Source organism: Cydia pomonella, unplaced genomic scaffold, assembly GCF_033807575.1.
Source record: "Cydia pomonella isolate Wapato2018A unplaced genomic scaffold, ilCydPomo1 PGA_scaffold_141, whole genome shotgun sequence".
NCBI lineage: Eukaryota > Metazoa > Arthropoda > Insecta > Lepidoptera > Tortricidae > Cydia > Cydia pomonella.
Window position 1 is genome coordinate 1 of NW_026907784.1, and position 11,618 is coordinate 11,618.

Below are 11,618 nucleotides of genomic sequence, written 5' to 3' on the forward strand. Positions count from 1 at the left end.
TGCTATTAACAATAAACAGCTCCTGTAAACAAAAAGCGAGACAAAACTTACCTGAACTTTTACATCCGAACTAATTACCGGTACCAACGTAATAATGTCACTCAAATTAATTGTCCTTTTCACACCAAGTCCGTCGTAAACACGCACTTGAAACTGTGAAAGTTTATTATTCGGCCTCGACGCGGCGTATGCGAAAGTTAGCCAGGGCGGGCGAGCGAGTGGAGGGGTTGCGCGCCGCCCGTGAAATGGCGGGCGAGGGTGTCGCCGGAGCGCGGGGGCTCGCGGGAAGCGAGGGTGGAGGGCGCGATACGTCGTACTTGTACTTGGTAATCTTGGTCTAACGCATGCGTTGTCCGCCTTCTACGCCCGGAGAGAGATGACGTCACGCGCGATCCGCCACACTGCCGCCCGATCTCGATCCTCGGCGCGACCCAGACACTTGATTCACACGGTCCATGGAGCGGTCTACCCGAATCGTTACGTTTTGAGCCGTAAGACAGACGCTTTTATTCAGCAGTCGTATTCTAATTCTGATATAAATTTCGCATCGAATATCACGTGAAAGTCATAGCATGTTGTAATATTTATTTAAATATAAGGAATAAGTCAACTTAAAGCGCACAAATTGTTAGTTCGAGCGGTTTCAAAATCCAGTGTTTATTCCATCGTATGTTCACCAACGAAAACATGTTTACCTAACACCACGAGACGAGCCTCAGTAAACATCTCAACTTGTATATCTAGAAAATACACTTTTCTTTACACTTCGCTGTCTCGTGGCCGCAGCGATTTAAAAATACGACCTCCGTTTACGTTTATTACAGTTATACTCATATTTATCATGTGGCTCTTTTATGGGATACTAAGCCTTTATAGCTCTGCCAACCCGAAAGCACTTCAGCTGATAGAAGGTGAAAACTGGGACGAATTAAGACTTCAAGATGAAATTACGGTGCTTAATTTAAAAAGTAATCTCTCTTTGTGTATAGAAATAATTAAAACTATAAATTATATCATTGTTTATGCCATAATCAGGTCTTTAGTTTTCCATGATTTTACTAATATTTTGCGTAACTCAAATAAAAACCGGCCGAGTTCGTGTCAGACCACGCATAATGGAGGGTTACGTACGGGTTTCGTAAAGCCATACTAACTTTGCGGCATTAACGCCGTTTTAATACGAAGAAGCTCAATCGGTCATATTGATGAGATTCGCCTATTCTCTAAACTAACTTCTCAACTATTTATTTATCTTGAAATTTTAAATAATATTTATTTGAGATTCTCACAATTAGCGCTTTCATTTGATATAATTATAACACAATATAGTTTGCCAAACAATTTTTTTTTCTGTACCCCACTAAAGTGACCCCTATGTATAAATTCATTTATTTACATTACATGTCCATCTTCAAATTATATAACGGGTTACGTTAAATAACGGGTTAGCACTGATTGACTAGCACGCTATGTTTTCTCGGATTAGCAAATTAATATTTTTGTTTTGATTTATATTTTATTAATTTTATTAAAACAGATAGACCAGCTATAAATGTTAACAAACTACGAGTAGGTATTTCATACACTTTCCTATACCAAAATAATCAAACAGTTTCAAAGCTACAGTCCTTGCTGGCGAACAAAAACATTGAGGGAAAACAAAGAGCTTGTACGTAATGGAAACTATATAGCCAAGGGTCAATGGGCGGAATGTACACCTCCACACTTCCATAAAAAAGGCACTATTTTGTAGAAACACAACAGCTGTTAAGCCCTTCTGTGCATAGATCTCATTGCCACCACAGACAGAAGATTGCGCTCCTTTATGGAATTACAAGTTAAGATGACCGCCCGCGCCGGTAACGGTAGACCGTTGTACAAAATTCCGCTTTTCACACTTCTCGGATCTCATCTCATTTTGTAATTTTATAAAACTTCGTATAAAACACGATTTTAAATAAATGTGATGCTTTATTACCGTGATTTAACGTTAAATGTTTAAATTTTTTAGAGTAGCATTTTAAGTGATGAGTAACGATTAGAAAAAAAGTACGAGGAAAAAAGAGGGGCTCCTGAATACTATTGTCGACATACATAATGATATAATCAAAACCAATTTTCAACAAGCCGTTAATATCCTTATCTGGTCTCTAAAATATCTAATTGATTTATTTAAATATTAAAAATAGATGCCAAGTGAAGATTTTAGCTTTTGGGACTGACGTATAATAAAATAGTTATTTATTCTATTGTATATCTATGACATAACAATAAGTTAATTATGTCTTAGTATTAACTTGCTGAATGTAAGCTGACCCCAGTCGAGAATTATCTCATATTTGCGAATTATTATATTTAAAAATATTTTTAATTCTTATTACGTACCATGTTATGCACAGTATGCCAAACGAAAAATTAAAGCAATTATACATTTTGGACATATCCCTTTAAATTCTCAGATAAAATCAATTTCAAACCAAATTATCGTCTGATTATCCAGCAAAACTCAAGAGTAAAATAGTACGAACTACGTAAATCTTAACCATTATTAATAAATCATACTTATCATAAATGTAGGCAATATCGAACCTCAGTAGAGTGAATAAAAACATTAAAAGAATATACGGAATTGTGAACAGGAAGGCAGCAATACCATTACAGGCAATGTACTTACAAGCGTGTTATTTTATGCTCTTCTGCAGTCAAGTGAATTCTTTCTTTACAGCTGGCTATTTGCTCGCTAGAATTGCGGTTGCTGTAAAATCGGTTTTCAGTTTAAATGGTCAGTCAGACAGAAAGCACTTCTGCCGTCTTTACTAACTGGCTCTACAGTTTCTACAATGCAATCTGTGCACTTTTTATATTTTTAACAGATACTCTTAGAAGTTGTAATGACTTAGAGAGGTAAAATTGTATCAATAATAAGTCTACAACTTATAGTGCAGTTATCGCCAAAGTAATCATTCACTAGCAGTAGAATCAGTGTGGCTACCACCAGTTCGGCACTGACATAAACGATATCGAGAATGCACTTTATATGCATCTCGCTGGTACTCGCATATAAGTGCGAGCGTGATGTATAGAAAGTAAAATATGTTCTCGATAGCGTATATGTCAGTTCTGACACTGTCAGTGAGTCATGGTACGGGTACGTATGTTATTTAATAATACCTATCGAAATTGCAGGTTCCACACATTGAAACAAAATTAAACTTTAAACGACCTTATAAAACTTTACGAACCTCAATTAGTTTATGTTTTATTCCTTTCTTACAAGTCATAAATCAAAATGACACATTTAAACAAACAATTAATACGTAATTGAGCGTTTATGAAAGACGATTTTTTTTAAATAGTAACGTAAAAGCGGATTCGTAAACGAATCATATTTCACATACGAAAACAATAATAAATTACTTTTCCATTTTCATAAAGTTCTCGATGACTGGACTATACGAACCATCCAGTAAATACAAAACAGGCATTCACAATGTTTGTCCACGCTCCAACGCGAGCCATGTCCAAACACTATTAATTTACCCGACTCTATCAACTCCCCTCCTGTCCTGCCAATATCTCGATTACTGCATTATTACTCGGCTACCAAGCACTGGATGAATATAATCGGAATCGATTTCGGCACTTGATCGAATTTGTGTATGAATACTACTGGAATTCATTCATTGTTGAGTAGTAGATAGAATAGTTAGATTCCTATGTATAGAAAAATCACAACATTGTGTTTTTCCAATGTGTCGTGATCAGCGCTATGTCCAAATTTATTTTAGTTGAGTCCATAGGAGTGGTCCAGATCTTACATTATTTATTATCCAAAAAGTATTGGTGTAATGCCATTACATACATATTATAAAAACTATGCATATGCGCGGAGGACTAACTCACAGGTGCTTGTGAAGCATACGCTTGAAAACAAACTTGCATGGGGCTTGTCTGATTGTCAGAGGAAGTGCAAAGATTATTTCTTTACCATAACCAAAATAAAAATAAATTAGTTTTGGGCATATTTGTGTATAAGTATAATATACATACTTCGTGTCATTCACGATGACGCGCAGATTTCTCAAAACTAACCTTTTGTAACATGACATTACGAATAACGGCACGCGTCGTCGCGAATGACACGATCTATACAGCCCTAACAGCCCTTCGCCGGTAACTGGTTCCTACTTTTACAAAGCTGGCTTCGAAATGTGATTATATTTACCCCTGCAAACACAGCGACGGGGGAACCCAAGTTAACAAAAACCGTGAAAACCCGTTTTGCCATATCTTATTTACAGTAATAAAAGCACGCTTCCAAACCCGGGAATTCAATAAGCACAGTTGATCGATCACGGTTCGTCCGAGAACTCGCTGAAAGAGTTTCGATATTCTGAATTCTGACTGCATAATGTATCGCGAATGTTTACAAGTTTGCCCAGTACACCAATCAACGGGAGCCGGTCCGACAAAGCCTCTAATGGCTGATAATGGGAGGGGTGAATAACATTTTTGAAAATATTGTATTACCATCTGAAAAAAGCAAACGACAATCAGGGCCAGTTCGAACGTACACTGATATCAGAATGATGATCTCTGATGTCCTGATATAACTGATATCAGGTTCGAGCGCCATCTTAATAGTTAGCCTCGCGATTAATTCCTTTGTTTTTGCTCATTAATATCGATAGCTTATTATACAGTAAGCTAGTGTGATAGTGTGCAGTAAACGGAGAATTAATCTAGAATCGTGTTTAACCACCACTTTGGAGTCAACGGCCGGTAGTCCACGTGCTACTTGTAAAGTCCAGCTATCGCTTTACAAGCTAATAAAATCACCGTACACTGTCTTATACTAAGCGTATAATTTAGTCGTATTTAAAACTTCTAATACCTTGATACTGGCGAAATCCCATTGGCCTGAAGCCATAATTTTAAAATAATAAATGAAAACTATTTAACGCCTTAAGGCATTCTCTACCAGTCAATAGTTAGTTAGTTTGGTGCAGGATTGTAAAGAGTTTATATGAAAATAGACACAAGTCGAGACTATAATGATACTATACTTACGCAAATATATAGTTTTCAGATAAGAGAAACTCTTGTAACAGCCGAAATGTAAAGGAATCAAATAAGAAAAGTACATCGATCTACTTAGAACGTAAAGGACCGGTCGAAACAATTACAACAGATCGTTCTAAGTCAATCCTGTCATATTCAATTTAACCACCAATTTTCATATCTAAATACTTTACACACAGGCTATCATCATTGGCACGCTAAGTTTTTAGGCCAAATGCTATGTCAAATATGACGCTCCTGCCTCCGCAGAGGTTAGTGTTATAAAAATGTATTGAACCAGTTATTTGAATCCTCAAATATCTCCTTAGCAATGATTTTAAAAAAATGTACATAGTGGTAAATAAGTTTAATTAGGTATATCATTTTTGCTCTATTATCAATGCAATGAATAGGTATTATCATACTAGTTAACATTAATACAAAAAGAAAGTTGCAAATAACCGCTATGTAATTAAAATATATTACGTAAGGATAAATCGTATTTTCGTAATAATACGTAGGTATCTTGCAGAGTTGGTTATAATTACAAAGATATGAATAACTATTTATTTTGAAACCTTACAATATTCATAATTTTGTTTAAGGAGCCATCTTAATAGAAAAGTTTGATCTCATGAGCCTAATAGTAAGTATTGATGATTACCTTGGGAGCCATCTATACTTGCCTTCTCAAACTATGTTTAAGAGAGGCGGTGCTAGTGATATGTAGACGCGTAGAATCTTTCGCTGACTGCAGAGATGGCGCTATAAGTAAAGGTGAATAAAAGCTTAATGATATAGGAAGTATTGAGACAGTTGAGGCCTCTATAAGGGTGTAGAAATTGTACAAGCGTATACAAAATGTACAATTTCAGAAATCAATCACTATAATAATGTAATATAAGGATGTAATATTAGATAAGTCAAGTCAATTACGCACAATTAACTAAGAACCTTTTCATATATGAACATAAATAAATAAATATAGCTGAATGAAATCCTATAAATTTCATTTTGCATAAATTAGGCTTAATAGAATATTTTTTATGTTAATAGTAACAAAATACTAAATTTAAAAAACTTTGTAAGCGCTTTGGGTCATTGTAAAATACCTACTTTGAAAATTATGACTTTTTATATCTTTATTGGATTTCGAGTAGGTATATTTTCTAATACCCAACTGGCGTGAAGTAGCGCAGGATAGGGCAGAGTGGCGCTCTCTTGTGTCAGAAGCCAAGATCCTGTTTGGGTCATTGAGCCAGTGAAGTAAGTATATTTTCTAAAGCCCGACTGATTGAATGATCATTGTCAAGAGGGCGCTGTTATTCTCATGTAACTCAGTTTAATATGAAAAATTTGGTTCCAACGAAATTCCGCAATATGGTGCGTGATCATATATTACTGGTCAGGCTATACTATTGAATTATGTTAAGGCAAAAGTCGCTATGAAGACTCGAAATTTGCCACGACATGAGCCCAATTTGGTATACATAAACAATATTTTAGGTCCTGATATTCAGCTACAGAATGGTCGTTACAGGAGGTAGGTCTTTGTAGTTCAGACCTGGACCAGAACCGACTAAATATTTTATTAGGCGTAGTACTAGAAATCTTTAAGTTTAAATAAGACGATTTCCTGCAGTAATAACGTCAGAAATGTGTATTTAACACGAGTATTTTGTCACTGTTATTATATAATAAAAATCGGCCGACCCTTATACATTATAATGCAAGTACCCCTATTATTTGGATGATTGATTGACAGGCCAATACACAAGAAAACGTACGAGAATGGTAGATGGCAGCACTTGCTTTGGCGTGAAATGTCAAAGTATATATTTATGTTTCCGATTCCGGCCACAGGATGGCAGATCCTTTACCGCGCTGGTCCCTATTGCCCCTATTGGCGCGAGCAAGACGCACGATAACTAAATGACATCATTCAAATATCATTTAGTTATTGTACATTCGAATTGTCCTCTAAGACACGGGATATTATGAAATAGAATTTCATCTTACCCTCGACAATACACTTAAGTACCTAAATACTTACTTTGATGACGATAACAAGCTTCTTGGCATTTTCAGTACAATGTTTAATCATAATCTATTAAAATTTTACTATTCAAGTATTCCAAGAACTGTGTTTAATAAACTGGAATATTATGCACCTTATGATTCTTACGTTAGGTATACTAGTCATGACAAAAGTAAACAATTATTATTTTTATTATATTTAAATTATTTGTAAACTAAAAAAACAGTGTTAGTACTTATTTTCAACATGACAACTTGTCTTAATGAAAACTGTCAACAAACGGTACATAAAATATTAAGTTACTCTATGCAATCATGAAAAGGTTTTGCTGTCATGCGAGTAAGAAGCTTTAATATAGAATATTAAATCTATAGAAGTGAGGGAATGCGTTAATCATCGTAGATTTGATGAAGGCCATATTATAAAAGAAGAAATAAGAGTGCGTTATTTTTCGTTGACAGCTGTAAGTGTAGGGTAAAGTAATTTATGGGTATTATAATAATTTTTTTTCAGGTCATTTAATCAACCCAATATTTTATTCATTATAAAAACACAATATAAATTAAAACTAAAATATTACTAAATTAAATCTAAAATAAAACTAAAATAAATCTAAAAATGGCCCCTGCGGCATTGTACCGAAGACGCTGGCAGCATTTCCTCGCTGGATCGTTAGACTGATGCGTTGAGCGAGGAAGCTGCCAGCTCTTTGATCTCCTGTGGCGTCTCTGAGTCTCTTAGACAGATCTTTGAAGAGACTCAGAGCGCCAGGGCCCCACGGACCAAGGGTCTCGACACCGAATGGAATAAAATTGTACTCGGTGCCGATACCCCTGTATTTTCCTGCCTTGGCGTTCTCCGCCGCCTCTGCCGCTGTCGCTGCCCTCACGGAAGTTCGGTGGAGATGTGACGGGGCTAGTGTGTCTACACACTTTGCATCCCACACCAGCACCCGTCCCATACTCCACGGAATCAAGGTCATCCCGTCCGGTCTCTTGCCGTCAGTTCTGGATATGCCGGTTATAAATTATATTATAATATTTAACGTATATTATTTTGATTTTGATTATACAATTATAATACACTTTTAATACTTTTTAAGCTGGTGGCGAAGCAATTGGGACCGGAACTTATCAAATTTCATATTGTACTTTGCACACGCTTAAACTTAAGCTATCCTATAAATTGTGTTATTGTTATTGAAGGGATGAAGTGGCAGCCTTAGGCAGTGTCTTACCTGAGCGAATAACTCGCGAACGCGAAGCGGCGCGGCGCGGCGCGGCGCGGGTGAATTCAATTCTTTGATACCTATGGAATGCCGTTGTGCCGCCGCGCCGCGCCGCGCCGCGTCGCATTCGCGAGTCATCGCCCACGTAAGCCGCGCTGTTACGGGCCTTTTCCAAAACACAGTAAGCATAGATCAGAATTAAAACACTTTCAATACAAGGTATTTATTATAATGCATGATGTACGGTAATTAGTCGGAGTCGTCGATATTCAGTCACGTCGAGGCTTTCACGATGCTCTGGAGGATAGCTATTGGTTATTCGCATTTCAAGACTTCATTAACTGCCCCCATCATGATTGCCATTCACTGCATAATGTCCCATCAAAATTATACATTAAACAACATAATGAAAAAAAAATAAAAAAAGGGTCTGGAGCACGATCCGCCATGTTCCGTGGATCATTCGAAAAACGTTTGTGTTATTACAAGTATCAGCAGTGTTGTATACTGTACCTGCTGTTAACACGACATCGTAGAATTATGTAAGTTTCGTTTGAAGAGCACCGACCCAAAATAAAGCCTCTCAACTCTGTGATTAAGATTTTCGAAAACGTTTGAGGAAAATAATCATGAGTTATAAATTGCATTGAATTATGGATTGAACGCTTTCATGTTGGTAAGTACAAATATTCAGTAAACTTTTCATGTTCTGACTATAGCTTTTTATTCGTTCATTAAATAGACTAGTCGCTTTGTGACCTGTAGACTTCGAACTACCATGACTCCTACCTGACATTTAGAATCTACAAAAAAATAAATCTATATTATTACCTGCTTACCAAATTTCAAGAAAACTGGTTAAATAATGATACCTGTAGACAAGACACTACAAATACAAAATATTTTTATCCCAAGTTAAAACGGATCTCCGCTTTCGTCCGGTCAAATACAGTTAACATGAAAAAAGCTATTAAATTAAGGAGTAATTACCATGAAAGTATATCGTGAGTTCCCAATAATGCGGCACAGTTTCACACCATCATCGCAGAGTTACTGATGTGCTGCTAGCTTTAATTGTTATCTAGTATCTACCCACATACAGTAGCGATCTACATCCTTAATTCAGATTCGCTTGATACGCACTGTCTCACACAATCCTGAAGAAGTTTTTATTTACAAACTAACTTATTGACATTAGTTTCACATGACTAGGATTTGCACGACGGATCTGAAAGATCCGCGGATCCGGATCCAGGTCCGGTATTTTATACATTTCGGATACGGATTGCAAACCCTACACCACACGTGACAAACGTTGAAATCAAGTTGAGGATTCAGCTAACTGGTTAAAAGTAACGAACCCGCAGCCAAAAAGCCGCTCCGTATAATTGAAGTTACGCGTTCATTTTAAGAGGATATGCTTTAATGACATGAAACTTTGCATGAAAATTTACGTAACATTGTCTATAGGTATGTCTGATTCTAGTATTTGTTGATAAAAAATGCTATATATACAAAAAAAATACAGCGAGTAGTAAAAGTTTTGTATTTAAAATTTCTAGTCACCCATTTCTTCGTATTACAATTTGTGTGACTCTTAAGTAAGGTTTGCACGACGGATCTGAAATGTATGAGAAGATCCGTGGATCCGGATCCGGATAATTTCATTCATTTCACATCCGGATTGCAAACCCTACTCTTAAGTAACATACTATTCAGTCTTGCGTAGATGACGCAAATACATAGTACTCATAAGGCACATTCATAGAAGATACAAAGTCAGTACCTAATTTAAAATTTACGATTTATTTATGATCACACCTAAATTAAATAGTGGAAATATGTAGGTGAAGTTTAATTACTCATCAATGAAGTAACTGAGTTATGTATTAAGTAATAATTCAATATTTTACGACATAGACCTCGATTATGCGTGGATTGACTGGTTCATATTATCCTCATTCGATTAAAACTTGGTAAATAAAAAAATGTTGTTTTTATGTTTTCCTTGATATACATCCTTACATAAAAATATCTAGAAACCGCGTGTTTTTGCATAGTGAGGCATATCGCCAAGAGTGGTGAATCTATTTATAATTAGTCAATTACAAAAATAATATAAAGCAGTAATTGTGTTGGTTATCAAAACGGGGCATTTATTGTTTCGATGTTTCTTTTTGTGATTTGTTGTACGGTAGGCGGCAGAGGTAGTTAAAAAAATGGTGTACTTAGAATAACTGGATAAAAATTGATCAAATGTCTTTCTCCAAATCTCTATACGCAATAAGAATAACCTCTCTGACCTGTGGAAGTCAGCCAGGGCAATTGCAATTATGGGGAAAATGCAACTATTCTAAAAAAATACAAGAACTGAGTCTAGAGCTAGAGCCACTTGTATTCTAGTCACACTTTTGGGATAATAAAGAGTTCATTCATGGTATAATACAAATGGCTATAGCTCTCTTCTTGTCTTTTTAGAGTACGAGTAATTGCATTTGCCCCATAGTTACAATTGCCCTAGATGATTTTATTTCCAATATTTTGTAATATGACCCCAAGATTCGTATAACAAACTAAGCGTTATCGGAGAACGTTCTTATGCTGGTCCACATAAACTTTCCTCCTGTGCCTTCTGTGAGGTGCTGGAATAATACGTCAGTAATGTCTGATCATGACGCGTGCCTACATATGAACGAGGATTTGTATTAATAAAATTAATACCATTGTCAATCTAATTGGGTGTTTATCGACACCCAGTAAAACCAAGTGATTACTTAGTGGCTTAAACATCATGGACCTACTAAGAAAATGAGAAGTTCAGTTTTTTGGAAAAAAAACATTTAATTAAGACCTTTTAGACTAGCTTTAATAATCAGAGTAAAACGTAATGTCTTGTGACCTTCGTTAATACATTTAATATCCTCTCGTTATGTTGGTTCGTAAGTAATCTTGTGTTTCAACTCGGGTTACGGCCAGACCGCAATCTCGCACCCAATTCAATTAGGCAAGGCTTTATTGTTTAGCGTATTCCTTTATTACAAATATTATACATCCATATTACCGACTTGGAGTGTTATCACTATAATCGTTGCCATAGATAAATAAGTAAGCTTAGAGTTACTCACTCCATACATCAGTCCCCTTACTTAATAAATAATAAGTTGTAGTATGGTAAAACGTATCATTAATAAGGTTTAAATGCGCTTCAAACTTATTATAAATGATTTTTTATATTTGTATGAAATACACACTCTAAGCTAATTTTAATTCTAGGATTTAATTCGATCTGGA

The 11,618-nt window shown here is 35.9% G+C and overlaps 1 long non-coding RNA gene across 1 annotated transcript; it reads right to left on the minus strand.

The window, feature by feature from the left end:
* Positions 1-5,614: 5,614 nt before the first annotated feature.
* LOC133533236 (uncharacterized) lies at positions 5,615-7,337 on the minus strand. Its single transcript, XR_009801837.1, has 2 exons — positions 7,115-7,337; positions 5,615-5,826 (listed from the first exon to the last, which is right to left on the minus strand). It is a non-coding gene; the product is annotated as an uncharacterized LOC133533236 (long non-coding RNA).
* Positions 7,338-11,618: the final 4,281 nt, after the last annotated feature.